The sequence below is a fragment of the Paralichthys olivaceus genome, chromosome 22 (genome assembly GCF_024713975.1).
Source record: "Paralichthys olivaceus isolate ysfri-2021 chromosome 22, ASM2471397v2, whole genome shotgun sequence".
Taxonomy (NCBI): domain Eukaryota; kingdom Metazoa; phylum Chordata; class Actinopteri; order Pleuronectiformes; family Paralichthyidae; genus Paralichthys; species Paralichthys olivaceus.
The window spans coordinates 9,464,776-9,484,566 of NC_091114.1; the positions used below are offsets into that span (position 1 = coordinate 9,464,776).

Consider the following 19,791-nt stretch of genomic DNA (forward strand, 5'->3'; position numbering starts at 1 on the left):
TCTGTGTCTCCAGCCATGTTGTATTTCAAGAGAAGTGTGAAAACTGATCAATATGATAACTTTAACAATATCTTCTTAGAGCTCTGAGAAAACACAATTACAGGAAATGTCAGGAAAATTGTGTTTTGCTGCCCTCTGCTGTCATAAATCTGAAATGCATCGTCTACTATAAAATGTCAGAAGAAAAATCCACAGGCTGTAAATTACGCACTGCTCTTATCCAGAAATAATATTTAGATAATGATTAGAACACACCAGACTTTTACTGAAATGTGCTTTAAAAATGTCACTTGTCTATAGACATATTTCCCAGCAGCCATTATGACATGAAATATAAGGTCAACAGAGATTTTACTAATCACATGAATTAAGGTTGTGCTCTATGTAGTCTGAGCTTTAAGTGCAAAGGGTCTATTGTGCGTTAAGCCTATTCCCCTAATCACGAGTCTAATGGTGTTTTCACAGTGAATAATGATGAAATGTGTTTAAGTTTAAAAACAAGCACAGCAGCTTGTTTAACCCGAGATCACCTGACTGTAAGAAAGAGAAATGATCTAAATACAAATCTCTACAATCTCACAGGACTTCACAACAAATAATAAGACATCAGTTATCAAAAATGTGTGACTGTTGACTTTCTGACACACATATAAAACCCAGCCATGCATTAGGAGAGTTATATTTATTCTTTATTTATTTCATATGATCAGACGACACTGACACTTATGAACTCCTTCCAGGCAGAAGCTGCAGACGAGCAGTTGCATGACTCGACAGTTTAAATCCAACTGATGTTTTTTCTGTCTTTGAAGAACTTGATTGAACTAAGCAGGATTTAGAAAATGATGAAATAAATATTATTTCTAACAGCAGACTTGTTGTCATGTCACAGTTGGACAAGCACAAATGGAAATAATAAAATTCATTACTGGGACTCTTGAATAGAGCAGAGCCGTCATTAATGTTATCAGGAACGTGACTGCACTTGTTTATACTGTGACGAGTCAAAATGTCTGTTCTGAATAAACCTTGTTTTAATCTTTATTTCCAACCTCCAGAGGGAAGTAGAGGACTTTGCAAACAGTAACATTTACCACTGGATCTAAAAATCTGTTAGAATGTGCACTGTGCACATTTGGATTTAATTTCTATGTTCAGCATCTTTCTCAACATGGTTTAATTGTTGGTGTAAAAAAAAAAACTGTGTTTCTATTAAGATCTAATTTAGGTGTGAACATTTTTTTAGCATCATCTCCCTTTGGTTCCACTTTTTAATTTTCTAGCACACTGACCTCGACCTCTTTTCATCTTTCAGAAGAGACAATGACGACGATTCACTGCAGGTGTTTTAGGATTTTACTGACTCATCACCAGAGCTGGAGAATATCCCAAAACCTGGAGAATACAATGCAACTGAATGCATGTTCCAAAATGGCAACAGCACAATAACAACAATAGTAATAATGGTTATTAGAAATAGAGATAATAAGTCCCACCCTCATAATCAATTTGAGAAGAAACCAACTCATAAATACATTCAAAAAGATGTCTCCCAGAACTTGACATGTTCCGGACCAGAAAAGAATTCTTCCGATGTTCTCTGGGAGATGAGAAGTAGAAATGCATGGTATTCACTGGATTCACACAATCCTGACAATGTTCTGCCATTCAACGCTCTGCTCCTCACTGCATGGCACGTCCATCACAGTTTTAGTGAGCTTAAATCTTTGCTGTCTTCATGTGTGTGTGTGTGTGTGTGTGTGTGTGTGTGTGTGTGTGTGTGTGTGTGTCTCCTCCACCATCCTTCAGACTGGGACTCGGCCTGTCAGCGAGGGCTCCTCCTCTGCAGCTGCCGTACTTCATTAGGGGCCATCAGCTGAGCTCAGTGCTCCACTGTCAGAGTCAAACTTCTGTTTCCTTCTGTTTTCCTTCTTCTCCTTCCTCCTCCCTTTGCTCTCTCTCTATCTCTCTCTTCCTCCCCCTCTCTCTCTAACTGTCCCTCAAGCTCCCTCACATCCTTCATCCTCATATGATTTCTCACTCTGTCAACTCACTTCAGTCTTTTCCTTCTCCTGCTAAAATCCCCCCCCCCCCCCCCCCCTGTCCTCGCTCTGCACCGTCTCCTCTCCTCATGCACCTTCTTTTTTTTAAGTGGAGCTCCTATTTCTTTCTCTTCAGGGATTTTTCTTCTATTATTCTCTCTTTAAATCAGTGTTTGAGAAAACACAGCTGAGGTTCCTGTAAAGATATCACAGAGCTTGAATAATTGTATTGTTGGTATCATCAAAAAAAGAAAAAACCTGCACTTTTATCAGACTTTATCAGAATAAAATAAACCGGCTCAAAATTCAATTCAGTGTCTTTATTGTCATTGAACAGTGACTTAGTGGTACAGAGAGAACAACACAGGAGACTGGACACATTACAGTCCAACAGAAACATGTATGTATGTATCTATCTATCTATCTATCTATCTATCTATCTATCTATCTATCTATGTATCTATCTATCTATGTATCTATCTATCTATCTATCTATCTATCTATCTATCTATCTATCTATCTATTTATTAACCCATCTATCTATCTATCTATCTATCTATCTATTAACCCATCTATCTATCTATCTATCTATCTATCTATCTATCTATCTATCTATCTATCTATCTATTTATTAACCCATCTATCTATCTATCTATTAACCCATCTATCTATCTATCTATGTATCTATCTATCTATCTATCTATCTATTAACCCATCTATCTATCTATCTATCTATCTATCTATCTATCTATCTATCTATCTATCTATCTATCTTACCATTAACCCATCTATCTATCTATCTATTAACCTATCTATCCATCTATCTATCTATCTATTAACCCATCTATCTATCTATCTATCTATCTATTAACCCATCTATCTATCTATCTATCTATCTATGTATTTATGAACCCATCTATCTATCTAACTATCTATCTATTAACACATCTATCTATCTATTTATTAACCCATCTATCTATCTATCTATCTATCTATTAACCCATCTATCTATCTATTTATCAACCCATCTATCTATCTATCTATTTATTAACCCATCTATCTATCTATCTATTAACCCATCTATCTATCTATCTATCTATCTATCTATCTATCTATCTATCTATCTATCTATTAACCCATCTTTCTATCTATCTATCTATGTATTTATGAACCCATCTATCTATCTAACTATCTATCTATTAACACATCATCTATCTATCTATCATCCATCTATCTATCTATCTATCTATCTATCTATCTATCTATCTATCTATCTATCTTTCTATCTATCTATTTATTAACCCATCTATCTATTTATTAACCCATCTATCTATCTATCTATCTATCTATCTATCTATCTATCTATCTATCTATCTATCTATCTATCTATCTATCTATCTATCTATTAAATTATATATACAGTGTCTGACCACAGGTGGCAGCACTGAGCAGGAAGCCTCTGATCACCATGTCACGTGTTGCAGGTTAAATACGTTTAACGTTGTAATGTGATTGAAATCAACAATAACCACAGATCGTTGTCTTCAACAGACGCTGGGAGGTTCATCACACGCCCGCTGAGGTTTTCATCTGCACTGTTATTCCATTAAGAACCTTATTTAACCGGAAATACCTGACAGGTGCCAAGGCACCGCAATCTGAGACAACATGGCCGCTGCCCCTGAACTTTGTCGTGTGTGTCGCTAGCTAAGCTAATAGTTACTAAGAAACTGCTTGTTCGGTTTCTGAACGATCTCCACGCGTTTTTCTCTCGTGTTGTCTCTTGAATGTGACGTTTTGTGCGTTTCGGGCTCTTTATAAACAGTCTATGGTTTCAGGGCGTCGATCGTGTTCGTGGGAAACCTACGAAGGGCCTTGAACGCACCACGGATGCTAATTGGAAGTAGCTGGTGAGTCAGAGACACACACAAAGAACACACACACACACACTAATGTAAAGTGTGTGTGCATCATGTGAATATCGAGATCATGAGAAGATCAGATCGTTTTGTGTTCATTGTTTTTTTGTTTTCAGTTCAGAGTGAATGAGTTGGACTCCTCCACAACCAGAAACCAGCTCCTCCAGCGGTGAGTCAGCGCTACTACAAAACCAAGAACAAGTTGAGGTGAAAGCGCTTACACTGGCTTAACTTTGGATATTTAAAGTTTCTAAAATTAAAGAATTCATTGTTAAGAATTCTGAATATATGAAATTATACTGAATTATAAAGCTAATGAAAGCTAAGTCACTAATTATCCTCGAATAATCGCAGCCCTCCAGAACATTCTTCCTTAAGAATCCACGACCTGCCAATTTTTATAGCTCTGCTGCCATATTAAGAAATATAATTAATTAAAAAAGCAACGTGTGGTTGTAATAGGAACCCCCTTGAATTTAAATCAAATACACCAAATAAACCTCCATATGATAAAGTGCTGTGAACATAATTTCCATAGAGTGGATGGTAATTTGCTCTTTTATATTAACATTGGTAGAATTTCTTAAGAATTCCTTTACAACATGGAAAACACATTACCTACCTCCACATTATATAGTTGATGATTGGCTTGTCCACGACCTGCTGCGGATCTGCTGCCAATAAATCTATTCAGCTCTGATTGCTGTTTGAAATTCCTCATGTCAGCTCCTCACCACTTGTTATCTGCCTCAGGAACTCAGTCGCTAGTTTAACAGGTAAACAAACCGTGCACATCTTCTACCAGTCCTGGTACAACAGTTCTGCAATGAATCATAGTTCAGTTTTCTTTGTTGATGTAGCGAGTAGTTGGCGTTGTTTACCTGTGTTGCATCACGCAGAGAGCTGTCTCTGGTATTAAGCCGATACTCTCGTTGATATAAGTGGGGAATAATAAAAACACGCTCTCTGTTGCCTGTTGCTTCTTAGATTTGTCCAATGCAGATGCAAGTGTAGTTCACGTTGAGATGGTGGTTTGACATTTACAGTGGCCTGTTGCTTGCACACAGAAGTTGGGAGGACAGGATAACGTCTTTACGTCTCAAATTTCCCAATTTACTGATGACTAAATGACACAGTGTGGAAATTGTGGACTTTCTTTGTATAGTATTGGAAGGTCTTGCCATTTCATTGCAATATACCATGAGATGACCCTAGACAAATAAATGATTTCACTAGATCCTCTGCTGTGAACGGAAGGTAAGCCCTGCCCCAGATACAAAAGGTTTTAGACAATTTATTGATTAATTGGGTGCTTATTTGAATTTTATTTAAAGTTGATATTTAACTTACAAGTCCAAGGGTGAGATTGAAGATGCAGGATCACATTTCATTCTGGTAAAACCACAATAAGATATTGATTGGCACTTACTTCAGCCAACAGTGTGGAGCGTGTGCCGAGCCCCCACTAGCAGCTCAACTTGGAAAGTTCTCGACAAAAGGCTGCTCTGTTGTCAAGGTCCTCTCTCGCCCACCTTTGCCCACGTCTGCAGATTTCACCAATGAACCGGCCAGGGCAGGTCCCTGTGGGCTGGTTGGAAATTGCAGAATTCGTTGCCATGGGGAGCGAGATAAAAAATTAAAATTCGCTAAAATTTTCGAGTGAGCGTTATCACAGTCACAAAATGAGTAAAGGCCCCAGAGTGCAGGATGAGTCATGGAATAGTTGAAACCGCTTTACAAGGAAAGAAAAGGATTCTAATGTGAAATACAATATTTTTTGACTGATTAGCACATAATGAGCAAAATGAACCATTAACATAGGGACAGTATTTCTCAGTATTTTTCATATGTGCAGTATTTCTGTTAACGGCGTGTATTCTTCCTTCCCCACGCAATTTCTTCCTCAGCAGTTTTTTTTAGATTTTCCTATCTTGTCTGTATTTCTTGTTCAGCAAACCACCCTGTGCCCAGTTGTGTAGATATGCGTGCAAATACAGACACACACACATTCATGCACACGCAGCCCACAGGGCTTCTGTTCTTGTTGTCATCCTGACAAGCAGCAGGAACAGGATTATGGGTAGAGGCCCTCTTACTTGGAGCAGAAGAGAGTGTGAAATCTGATTGCCGCGGAAGATTTAAAAAAACGGGACCCTGTGAGGTCGGTGGAATCCTAAATATGAGCACGCTGGAGCAGGATAGCAGCAGGGTGTAGTCTGTTCCGGGGATTTACCAAATTTTCCGACTTGAGAGGGTGGCTTAAGAGAGGACAGGGAGAAGAAGCTGCACGGAGCATAGGTGGCAATTGCTGCTGCTGAAAGTTCTTTTGTTCACACAGTTAACTCAGTAGAGAATCATTTGAGGAGCAACATGTTTTGATGGTGTGGTATGTTTTAGAAACATTGAACGTACGATGCTGCTGGAAATGCAAATATTTGTTGGTCTAACATTAAAAAAGGATTTGAGATGGAGCACCTGACACATGGGGAAGTCTCCCCTGGCTTTATCAGAACTCGTCACTAGGGGGCATTAAAGCATCGTTTTTTGGTTTTGCTCCACTCCGGCCTGAGGGCTGTTTCCACAACTTCCACTTATGAGCCTCTTCCACTCGCCTGCATTAAACGAAGTCACTGTGATGACGGCTCGTTGCAGAGAAACGGGCGCGCACGAGACCGAGAGGGAAGAGCCAGCAGGACACATGTTGAGATTAGTCTCTCGAAAGGTTATAGTTACAGAGGCTTTGACGCTACATGGATCTGTAGCGTGATGTGAATTACATTCCACTCGCTGTATCTTTTCCCTTCCGTCTTATTCTGTTCTGCATGTCCCGTACGTCAAATTCACCCAAAGATGGATTCCTTTGACGACATTCTGCCGCTCTGTTTGTTTCCGTTGCCGTTTATTCCCCCGCACCTGCAACAAACCACTATCGGCTTCCTTCACCTGCAGCAAATCAATATCATGCAAGACGGAAGCTTAGACTCCATAATGCTCTGAAAGCTATTACAAGGATTAGAATGATGGAAGAATGTACAGCACAAGAGCGAGACAACGCTGGAGTTTTTGAGCGCGGCTCCCCGTTAACTTTCCCTCCCTGTGACTTTTTAGTGTTTTTTAATTGCAATTTGAAAAAATTTTAATCCTTTCTTCAGCTGAGAAACCATTTTTTTTTGTGCCCTCCCTAATCTTCCTGATTTTCACAGAGGCCACGCTGATTGCATGTTAGGGGTTTGACCCCAGCCGATCGTTTTCTTTTAAAACTAATTGAGAAACTGTTCATATCCTTTTTTTAGCCGGGTCGCTAAACCAAGTATTCATACAAAAACTGACGTCGGCTGTCACTGGAATGAAAAAGTGACTTTTACTTTCATCGTCTCAGTGAGATTTCTATAAATATCCTATCTGTCCATCATTATCCTTGTTTTTTGCTACGTCCACCTTTTCCCCTTTTTTTTTTCTAAAAGAAATTCTTTTAAAATGTTGCGTTGTGTTTTCAAAGAATTTAACACTTCTATTTCTCACAAAGCGAAATGAAAAACAAGATGTATGACCTGGCTTGTTTGCAGCAGGTAATTGATGGCAATAAAAGGTTTGACATTTAAGGTTAGTCGTGGGCCTTGTTTACCTTTTTGAAGGACATTGAGGCGGAAAATAAGAAACGTTAAATGGATGCAATTCCTGCCTTTGTGGCTGGAACCGTTCCTGTTAACCTGATGAAAAGAATTCAATTTTAACAGCAGGTCTAACAATTCCGAATACCCCTCGTATCTTTATGAGGATTTACCTCCAGTAATCTTCTGCATGTGTAAAGTTCTAAATAACAGCCTCTGCGTTGTTGGTCAGACCGGCCCGTCCATGGGGGAATTACTCATACACACACCAGTGGTTTGCAATCCTCACTTGTTACTGCCCGAGATGATGTTTTAAACATGGGTTCAAGTAGAAGCTTGCTGGATAGAGGACTCAGTGGCTCGTGCCTGGGAGTAGAAATTGGGTGAAATGCATTGTATCCCCCCCCCCCCCACGCCCTGCGCCTGAACACCTCAGAGCCTAGGCTGTTGCCGTCTCCCTGGAAACCATTACCGCGCCGTCGCTCGCGTGCGGTCTGTCACGGATTCAGGTGGAAAACGCCGGCATCTCAGTGTGCCAGCGAAAAAAGGGAAGGCAAAGTAGAAATGGAGGGGGCGGGGTCGGGGGGGAGCGTTTGCAAATGGCTCTGAAGTCTGCAGGCTTAAAAGTGTTGATAACCATGGATTAGCTCTGCCTGTTCCCTCAAGCAGCTTTTTACTGTGTGGTCTCTTTCTCTTCAACCTTCCTCCTCTTTTGTTGTTTCTTACACTATGTAGAAATGCACGTGTGCACAAAGAGCAATGTATTCACCTTTTTATAAATATCAGTTTATAATTATTTTGGTTTGTGTGTCGTATCTATTTTTGCAGCGGTTATTTATGTGCTAAATATTTCGGCTGCCCTGATATTAATTAATAGCTGGATTGACGTTTGTTTACCTTGAGGCTGTACAGCAAACGCCTCGTGCAAGAGTCGAGCATGAGGTCAACGAGGTAACCTGCTCCTCAAGGTGACGCTCTGTCCTGCTACGCATCCGGTGTGACTCTGCAACTCTTGTCATTCATTCGATGCCAAGGAGGAAAAGCAGCCTTATCTTTGACACCTGTTTAAACAGACCATGGATGCATATAATTTGTAATCTCCATCATCCCCTCCTCGTGCATTTGTGTGAACAGCTTTGGTTGCAAGGATCAGTTGATTGACATTGTGCAAGCAAACACAATTAATGCTCTCAAAGACTTTTTAGTTTTCAGAGTCGCCGTTTTTTTTCGGTGCCGTTGTTCCTCTCGCGTGCTGCAAGTCGCCACGCTTACGGCTCTCGGACAAGGTAAAGAGCATTTTGTCACAGCGGCGCTGGAAATGTTGCAAGCACTTCACTTGTTAGAGTTCTAATATAAAGTAATTGATAAAGTTCTGTGCAGCGACCAAATGATGTAACGAATGGCGTTGACCCAGTATTTTAAAGACTCGAGGTAACAAAGACAAAGTCAGGCCTCGTCTGCACTTCGGCATTTATTATTTTGAATTGGATATTTTCTCCTTTGTCCACAAGACCTACAAACTATGACTGACTACAAACAGTCAAACATGCAAGAAACCAGGCCATTAGGAGGCGATAAAGTCTACACCGACAATCCATCAAATACCAGAGAGGAACGCTGTGGTCCGAATTGAGACAGACGCCTGTGCTGCTGGTAAACCGGTGCAGTGATGCCAGATTTAGCTGCAAACTTGCAATTAGACGTAGAGACACTGGTATACAGCTGCCATTGCTGCTGTTGTTTCCGGAGCCTGCTCATTACACAAAGAAGCATGTGCAGAGTGAGCCGTGAAATCATTGTTTCTCCTCTTTTAAAAAGTTTTGTTTGGTTAAATATCTGCATTAGTGTGGACGGCTCGTCAGTTGTTTTCACAGACTGCACGTACAAATACAGAAAACAAATCAGCGGATTTCCTTTATCATTTGATTTGTCTTTTCCCAAATGGCTCAAGTATACCTCCAGTCAAGAGACAGTACCCTGATAATCATGCCGATCACAAACAACTTCATTTCCATTAAGCCTCTTTATGCTTTTTGTTAAAATGTAATTCATACCATGGTTTGATTAATGTCCTCAGCTGACTGTAAGTGGAGCAGTGGGACAGCGTGCACTGCTCTCAGCACATTGAGGGAGTACACAGAATAGTAATCTGAGTTTGTTGTCGTGATGAACACAGAAGAAAGTCTTAGTAAAAAAAATAAGGAGTGATAGAGCTTTTTCTGTTACAGTGATTTTAGATGTGGAGGTTTTTATTTTGTGCTGAACGCGGCAGCTGGATGTTTACATGGATATGGATGTGAAAGGTTCAGTGTGTAAGATTTAGGTGAAAGGGATTTTTGGCAGAAATTGAATATAAAATAATCCTTGTGATGTTTTCACGGATGTATTTCATCTAAATTGTATGAATTGTGGTTTTCCTAACCATAAAATGGGCCCTTTATATTTAAATACTTTATATTTACATGGCGGGGGGGTCCTCTCTGTGGAGGCCGCCATGTTTTTTACTGTCGTCCAAACTGGATGAACTAAAACCTTTTGAGTTTTCATGACAGCTGAAGTTCACATCAGCTTCTCTTTCATGTTGGGAGGGTGAGATGAGGAGTGTTCAGCTGCATCATGCACCTTCACCACTAGATGTTACTAAACTATACACACTGAACCTTTAAATGAAGTGTTTCAAATTTATTTCTGCTGTTGCACTTGATTTTCTTATTGTGAATTACAATATTAATCAGGTGGTTAACCCTCAACAAGGAGTAGGATAGTAAATATTGATTTAAAGCTATGATTATTGGAATTAGTTACAATATTAGTACAAATATGAATCTGTTTGGCGATCAGGAATTTTCTTGCGTCATCCACAAACAATGATGACGTCACGCTCATGTGCTTTATTCATGGGGGGAAAGTATACCAGTAAATATTCTTTGACATTTGACAGAACGGTGCACACAGACAAACACGTGCATATGCAGAAACGGATCACAACCCCCACTGCTGTCATCAAATTAATTCATTTTGGATCCCACAAATATGACCTGTGATTGCTGGTTGTCAGAGCTGGGGGGGGGGGGTCATTCGGCAGCTGATACATGAAATGATTGGGAGAGTGCAGCGTGTTCTCATTATCTTGTCCCTTGCATTGTAATTATCACTCCTGCTCTTTCTGCACCACTGCTCCCATCTCTCCTCGCCATTGTAATCGTGATTGACTGGTGCGGCGGCCAAAACAGCGGCGTCTGAAAAGGCATCAGACACACATCTCATAACCGCCCTGCCATTTGATCTCCTCCTCCTCCTCCTCCTCCTCCTCCTTTACACTGAGTGCTCCTCCATCTCTCCTTCCCTTAGTTTTCCCCTTTCAGAGCAGAGGGAAGTGGCAGCCAGGCGATAAGAAAACATACTTGGAGGAGAGTGGAGATTTGACGTGCACAAAGAATGTTGCTCCCTGTTTTTCCATGTGCGAATATAACCACAGTTTAAATTCAAACCATGCATGTGCTCAGTAGCGCTGAGGGCTGAATTAAGGCTGTTGCAATTTAACGTTATGCTTACACACAGCTCTACTCGCAGCCTTTCAACTGAATGGAGAGGGAGCTATCTTTTCTAAACACAAATGTGTGTGGACTCTGTGCCGAGTTTCCCTCCAGTCAAATCTTTGGCCTCGGGTTTACTTGGTGCTTTGAAATGCCAGACGGTCTTGCTCTGCGACAGGTCTGAATGATACACCTTGTCAGAGAGGGAAGTTCATCAGCAGCCACTGAGAGTGCCATCGATTGAGCTGCCCTGAGCCCCGCCAGGTAATGGATTGGATTTATCCCTCTCTGGATCCCTCACACGCGCGTGCAAAATTACAGTAGCGCTCCCTCGCACATCTGTGTGTGTGTTGCAGGCAATCATACAACAGCCCCACATACATCGCGCACAATGTTTGTCCGCACAACACACACTGACAGCCTGTCTGAAAACTTGTGTGACATTCGGCAGACATGTCGACAGTTGGGATCAGAGGCAGTGATATATTTTCAGCAGCTGTATGGATAGGGGGGAAAAAAACAAGACAAGGAGATAGTGCTTTGATAGATATCGGGACATTTGTCAGGCATCTGTCTGTGCTTATTTTAGGTGTGAGAGATGAGTATCATCAAATCCATGTTTTGAGGAGGAAAAATGGCTCAAAGTTGATGGAAGATGTCTTTGATGTAGAAAAGTCAGAGCAGCGCAACTGTTTCCCGGGATTTTCCTCTTGTTTGTTTTTCCCGCGGCCCGGCTTCCTCAGCCAAATATTAAGCAAATCGTCATCAATAAATTGTTTGGAGAGCCATTTAAGCATTTCCAGTCTCATTAGGATGACAAGGGTAAACAGATTGGAAGATGTAAAACACTTGATTAAAGTGCCATTCTACTTGCTTCTCTAAATTTAAAAGAGGCAATGCATCATGAATGTGTCCGACCAAAGATGAGCTTAGTTGAAGAGAAAACTAATTAGACTAATCTTTTTGCCAGGAGGTTTACCTATAATGGTTAAAATCTGTGGACTGTAATATGATTCAGAAAACTCTTCTGTGGCAATTCATCTTCCCCAATGCCTCGAGGCAGTGGTGTGGCTGTTTGTGTGTGCGTGCAAGCATGAGCACAGATTTGTAAACTCTGACGTGGACCTTTGTTAATGTAGAAACTGCAGAACCATACTTTAAATCTCACGAGCAGCGTAATGTCTGCTGACGTTCGGAAACGCAGTTATTGAACGATGGCCGTAGCCGTTTTTCAGACATGACCTCTGGGTAAAATCCGGAGAATTGGCCTCGTGGTTTACCCAGAGTTCACCTTTCACACATCCTCCTGAGGATCTGCGGAGTCCAGTGCATGTCTGAAAGCAGCTCGTGTTAATTTAATATTTTTGCACATATATATATATATATATATATTACTTCAACCCTGGTTTTATAACTTGTCAGTTGGCACATTTGTAGAAATGGTGTCAAAGTTTCAAAGAGCAAACTTGACGTCAGAATGCTTGAAAGGGATACATGGTGTTTTTAGAATACAGATGGCTGTAGTCAAAGTTGTAGTTAATGGTTCAGAACCTGGATGGCCCTCGCTAATGAGTCTGTGCGGCCGAAGCATCTGTCTGGATATCTAATGTAGCTCGCCATGTGGAGAATGTCATCCTCTGTCTGGCCTGTAGCCACAGTCAAGTCTCTACAGGCAGGGTTTACATTATAATTAGTCCACAATCAAAGCATCCTGAGAGGTTCAGCTCACTTTGTGGTGACCATGACCCATCAAAAGCACAATTTTATTCATATGTGCTCGTCTTTTTTTAATTTTATTATTTTACTTTGAAAGGCACTGGTACTTTAAGTGTTGCAAATATTCTTATCTGTGAACGACGCACTGCACATGGAGAAACTCGGTGAGACCCTGAACCTCCAGAACAAGAAATGTGCAGCACATGCAGGATGTGTAGCTGCTCTAACCTGGTAATATGCATGGGCACCGAAATGAAAAGGGAAGACATGGGTGTTACAGTTAAACATTTGAGGAAGTACTGCATCATATAATTTGTAGTGTGCCGATAAAAGCAGGAAAACGATTAGTTTTATGAATAGTTTGGAATATCATAGCGGCACGGTGGTTGTTTGTGATTTACGTAAGTTGCTATAACATTGTCACTTATTCAAAAATGTATTATGTCAAATTATTAAGGCTGAGATGCTTGGTTTTTTTGTTCCAAAAAAAATCTGCTTGGAGTGAGACCATGAAACTTGCAATTACAACAGTTTGAGACTTTCCTGTCGCCACATAGCCGGCATAAAGACTTCAAACTGTTCCTGTCAAGGGCTCTCGGAGCATCTTTTCACTCTGTGGAAATCAGAAAAACTATGAGCAAATACAGGCAACTCTGCATAAAAGCTAATGAAGCACCCACGTACCCGCCGTCGCAAGGTAATGAGTGTACTTAGCTCTAAGGGAAAGGACATCTCCAAAGGACTTTCAGTGTGTGCCCACTTCCCCAAGTGCTTAATCATGGTGCTTGATTATGAGCAGCCATTAGACGCCTGTGAGTCAGCCCCACTCATACACTGAAAGGAATTATGGCGTGCTTGATTGAATTCAACATTCTTCGCCTCTGGTCTATGAGAGCTTGCCAGAAGATGGCAAAAAAAGAAAAAAAAAAAGCCCACAAAAGCCTCTCTCTAATGGTGTATCACATTAAGCAAGCAGGCAGGCTTTGTTTGGAGTGTGCTCTTTATTAGATGCGAAGCACCTCCTTTAACTGGCCTGCAACTCACCATCTGACTCACTGACGTTTACCCAGCTGCAGAATTTTGACAAGTGGAAGCCGTTCGGTGATCGTCAGTCAAGTTTTACACATGCAAACCCGGGCCTCACTTCAGTCTCCTCACGAGAATCCTTTAGGTTCTGTTTCTAAAAGCTTTCTCTTCGGTTGTCCCAGGATTAACTCACTTCTTCTTCTGGAGCTGAGCCAGAGTGACCATTCGGTTCTGGGTCACCCCTCTTGCCAAGGCCCTGCGCCCCCGATTTCTGTGTTTGGTCGGGGCGTCCAGCTCTGGGTAAACACCTGGTTGTTCCAAACTTCTTTCATTTAAGAATAATGACCTGTGTTTATAAGGAACACAGGCTGCAGAAATGTTTCCCCGATCTGTGTCTCAGCACAATTCCATCTCTGAGCTCTGCATGTAGTTCCTTCCGCCTCATGGATTGTTCTGTATACACGTTGCTGTGATGCATTTATCATTGAAATACAGCAGGAATTTTCAGCCCCTCTCTAGCTTTACTCCAAATTTAAAATCAGTGTACCTCATTGTGTGAAACTCATTGTTTTAAAGGTAACATCAGACAAGCGAGAATATATTTAGCCAGGAAACAGGAGACAGAATTTTATAATGAAATTAACAAACTGAGTGTCATGATACCCCGCCCCCTTAATAAGAGTCTACACATCTTCCACATCTATTTAAAAATTAAAAATAAGTTAGTCCTTAAATGATTCTTGCTGTTCTGGATTTGTATCCTCATGGTTGAATGCACCTTTTGTAAGTCAGCTAAATGATATGTAATAAAATGAATAAGGTCCGTATCTGAAAAAAATACTGATCTGGTGCATTTGTATCTGCACTGCTGTTAATTCACACGTTGGCTAAACTAAACTGTGTCTTACCCAGCGTATCCTCAGCAGCCTGCTGCCCTGTCCCTCGTTGTGATGCATATAATTCATCCTCCAAGAGCCAGCTGGGTCCTCTTGTGTCCGCTCAGTTATTATAATGACCCGGGACCCGTGGTGAGAGATGCACGGGTCCTTGGTCAGGCCTTTACAATATACACAATGTGATCAGGCACAACTTTTTCCTAGGTGGCACTAAAATCAATCACAATTAAGTGTTAAGTTCAAACACTCAACACCAATGAGAAAGCTAAAACAATCCACATTTCCTTTCAGTGCTTTTTTTTGGTCTTTTCTGGATGAATAAACTCTGAGACCTTCCTCTCTCCGTCTCCCTGACCTCAGGTATCCGTGCCAAGCAATGTAAAGACACTCCCTTTGCCTTTTTCTTTCCTCACAGTTTCCTACAGTGCCATCTTGTGATCTCTCTGTCCCTCTCTCCTTTGTCTCTCTCATCGCGCCACCGTGTCACTGGGCACACCTGCTTCATCCAGCTGTCAATTACGGCACAGAATTACAGACTGGCACGCAATTAGGGTCCGCCTCCCGCACTGGCCCACGCTGGTAATGAGTTTCCCCAGTCATTGATCAAAGTCACAATCACACTTTAGTCCAGAGTTTCCCAATTAATTTCCCTTTTTTTTCTGGCTATCCTCAGAGCATCTATGTCGAGCTGCTCGAGACCGTTTCTTTATTTATGCGCCGAGGCAGCAGATTTTTCCTCCCCAAAAAGAAAATACATAATCCAATGTCAGTGTTGGGGTTTGACTATTTTTCAAGTTAAGTCTGTGGAGGGGAGTAAAATGTTCCCATAAAGTTTTTTTTCCCACGATTCTGAGGATTCAGTGGAGGGGAGCTCGCGTGCTAACCATTGAAGTGACTGCCAAAAGTTGTACGACTGATGTTTTACTGATAAAACTTCTTTCATGTTTTCAAAAATGTTTGTCACCACATCATGTGTGAAGTCTTTTAAAAGCACATAAAATGCAGCCGCAGAGGATTTACTTGCCTTTGTTTCAGAGCAAATTATACATAAGTATATTTTTCCATATCCAACAAAGTGATCAAAGTCCTTGGGCTGTAGCTGTAGATCATTTAATCGAGCTCGAGAAGGGGAGGGGGGTTGCATGTACGTCTACTTCTCATTATGCAAGTGTCAGGACTTGAGCAGTGGGCTTCCTTGCAAATAATGGAGAAATGTCATTGCTTGTTTGTTTTCCCTTAGATTTGAAATGCGCTGAAGCAGGATGGAAATAGCTGGCGGGGAGGGGTGAAGACGACAGTCAAGGAACAAGCTGAGCATGGTCGCACACGGTGTTCAAAGGCACCAGGCACAGGTTTGTGTGACTGACAACCTGCGGTGGATGGGAACCTCCCAGTCGCACTTTCCTGTCTCAGTGAAATTGCCTCAGTAATATTGAGACCGTATGTAGTTGTCTTCATCCTGCCCTTACTCACTGGAGCAGTTCTACCCTGTAACTTGCGTTTGGCTTAGATTCATTAATCTAACGGGTTCTGTGAGAAAATATAGAAAACGTCAAATGGTTGAGTTTGAAATAAAATCCAGAAAGATCCCAATCTGGTGGGGAAGACGAGGTAATGAATTAATTTTGGTTCATGGCTCAGTAGTGAGGAGAACTCGGTTGAGTAATGAGAAGAGGAAGCTGTGATAATGGAAGTCTAAATGATTAAAGCGTGTGTTTGTGCGTCGTTGGGGGAGGGTGGTGGGACTCGCAGGAGAGTGAGGGTTGTGTGCAGGCAGGTCTGTGGTAGAGGTTATATTCATGCATTGTGTCACACACAGTTGAACCTAGATTCTCCTGCAGGACGGTTTCACGTAGCGATTAAAAAATCTCCCAGTAGAGCTTTGAGGCTGCTGTCATGCAAAATAATTTTCCACCACAAGGTGGCTGCAGGGATCTTTTACTGATACCTTGGCTGGACAATTTGTTCATCGCAATTTTGAACGAAGTTTCTTTGAGAGTTGTGATACAAATAGTTGGCAAACAGAGAAATCACCCACATGAATGCATTCATTTATTTGAGTTTATGGCGATTTCTGTTCTGCTAGTAATTATAGATAATTAAAGCTAACGAGAAAACCTTTACTCAACAATCCTCAAGTAGTGCATTTAAAGGGATCCCTGTTTGAAAAACTCAATAGTTAGCATTACCAGTGATGGCTGCTAACACTTTTCAGACAATAACCTGTAGCTACAATATTCAGTTTCATTAACAATGAAACCCAAGCACAGATGTCACAGTGTGGTAGGTTCACCCCCAAATCCCCAGTGCAATCATTGCTTAAGAAAATTCTCCTCATCACCATTTAAATAAGGTTGGTATAAGCTTGGTCATGTGGAGAAGTGGTTCACCGTTACAGCTTATATTATCATTACGTCTGTTCGCCTTGGTGCAACCTGGCAGATTTTTTTGCAGAGCATTATGTTTTTCGTCAAATCCCCCCACTCTGGAGGGGCGGCGGGGGGGTCTTGCAGAAGCATCAAAGCCCTATTTTTCTCTGTGTGGTAGACAGGCAACGTGATTCAGTGCACATGCTCATTAAAAAGCAGATTTCTGATAGCGTTTATTTGCCTTTAAAGTGCAATTCATCACCCGGGTTCCTAATACGTCCCGACGACACGATGAGTTATGGCTTATTAAATTAAATGGTTTCAGTGGCACTTGACGAGCCGGAAATGACTTCACCCATCCGCTTGCCTCTTCTCTGGTGCTGCTGTGTTGTATGCAGACCGTGCCTGTACACACCGGCGCATACATAAAACACCTTCAGTACATGCATACACCTCAGTGGAGGTATAGACTGAGTAGATATTTCCCTAATGGAAAAACTCGTTGCAAAAAAAAAAAAAAACTGTAAAACCAGCCAGTGCTCTGTCAAAACTATTTTACAGTGTCAGCACAAACGCGGCAGTCTCTCTTCACTCCGCAATGGAATTTATGGCCATTGATGACTGATTGCATTTCTCCCCCTCACTGTACTCGGAGCCTTTTGAAAGTAACCCAGTTGCACATTAATTTCTCCAAAGTCATCATTTCAAGTGCAGTGACTTGGTGAAAAAAAAAAAAAAACTCAGATGAAGAGAGTCTAATTTTAGCCGTTTTTATCAGCACAAGTTCCTAAATCACAATTTAGATTTGTTTTTTGCATGGATGTGCAGAAGTGTGAATGTGTGTCGGCTCTGTAGCTCCAGTGTGTGTGATGTCCACTGACTGCTTCTCCCGTTATTGAATCAACCGATGTCATCTCAAATCAAAGGTCCAGTTATGTCATTATGCCCGCAGGAGCAAGAACAATCTAAGTGCCTCAGAGCATTCTCCTGAACATCAATATGCAGCATGCATTTAGTGGGAGCACTGAGGTAGACACAGTGGCTCATAAGTGTGCCTCTAATTAAAGGTCTAATGTCTCATCTTGTCCATGTCTTTTCCATTTCTCTTCTTGCCATTCCTGTTGAAGGGAAGCAACGCTCAAGCAGAGCTGGACAAAAAGCTTGATGAAAAGACACTGATTAACCTGTCATGTTCCAGACAGGTATCCATTAGGCTTTTTAATCAGAGTCTGTATGGCATGAAATTGACATTTTCAACCCACCATGATGCCTCGCGAGGAGCATTGAACTGAACTGATACCGCTCTATACGTCAGTGCACTTGTAGCCGTTCCAACCTGTACTTTCATTTGCTGCCTCCACGCGTCGATGCCTCCGAAAGACCCTTTGTTTTCCCCGGCCCCGCGTCGAAAATAAACGTTTCTCCTCTTGATTGTGCTGGAGGTCTCGGAGGGAGACGCGCGTCATGTGGTCAACAATGTCCCGGGTAGTGTCGGTAGCCTAATTATAAGACATTAGTAAGACAGGAGCGCTGTCCTTCCTCTTCTTAGGCTGCAGACGTTGATGATCATCACACTGAACAAAACGGATAATCTGAGTTGAGAGTTAGGTATCTCTCGGTTTTAATAAGGTGTACTTCCCTAACAGTCTAATGCAATAGTCCCACAATAAATCCTCCATCGATAAAAGTTAGAATGTTCCGTTTTTTTACATTATTTTCAATTTTACAGTTCATATATTTTCAATGCTGTTTATACATTTTACAGAGAGGTATTTCTGTTATGTAGCGTACCCTCATTCATATAAATAGAGTAGAAACACCTGAACAACGTTATTCTAAATTTTGTCATCAAAATTCTCATTTTCACTCTAAATCTATTTCGGCTTTAAAATCCCAGCAACTGGACAAAATGCTTACAGCAGCACGTTATACATGATATTAGCTAATTTAATAGCCCTGCAATAAATCATCATGGAAACTTATGAGGATCTTGTTTGGTGCTGTTGAGCCATTATTGTATTCTACAGATGTGCCTTCTATAAATGGAATAGACAAAATAATAAACACCTGGACACCACGGTGAGTCGAACAGTAGCAGCACTTCTGTGTTGGTGATAGATTTTCAGTTTTACTGTACCGGCTCCAAACATCATCTATCAGCCCTGCAAAAACCATATCAGCCGAACCCTAACAATTATCACCCTTCATTTTATTGCTCCTCTCATTAACTGTTTCCCCGCACAACAGAGTTATGTTTCTGTGTATGAGACATAATCCTCAGAGCAATAATTTCCTCTCACTCGTCAAATAGAGTTTGCAGTTAACCAGGATCGGAGCCAAAAGACTTTCTCGCCGAGGGCTTTTCTGAAGTCAGCAGGTTGGGTCATACATTCAGCACTGTCCACAATTCCTCCTGTTCCTTTCACCGCCGCCTCCTCCTCTCCTCCCTCGCTCCTCTCCTCTGCTATGTCTGTCCTTAAGTCACATGGAGAGAGCACGGTTGTTTTGATGTAGGATTTGATAGATTTGTTTGCTGCTGCATTCATTTGCTTTGTATCAGGGAGCTGACGGGCCGTAAAATGAAAATTTGCCTTAGATTTTCAGCATGACTGTTTGGGGGCAAATGTGAAAGAACTCCCCATGCATTCCAGATACATATTTTTCTCCATCTTACAG

The 19,791-nt window shown here is 41.4% G+C and overlaps 1 long non-coding RNA gene across 1 annotated transcript in view; it reads left to right on the plus strand.

Annotated features, from left to right (window-relative positions):
* The first annotated feature begins 3,499 nt into the window (after positions 1-3,499).
* The window catches only part of LOC109634865 (uncharacterized), a 43,060-nt gene continuing 26,768 nt past the window's right edge, over positions 3,500-19,791 (plus strand). Inside the window, exons 1-2 of the long non-coding RNA XR_011239905.1 lie at positions 3,500-3,952; positions 4,078-4,130. This is a non-coding gene — a long non-coding RNA (uncharacterized lncRNA). The remainder of the gene's footprint in view (positions 3,953-4,077; positions 4,131-19,791) is intronic.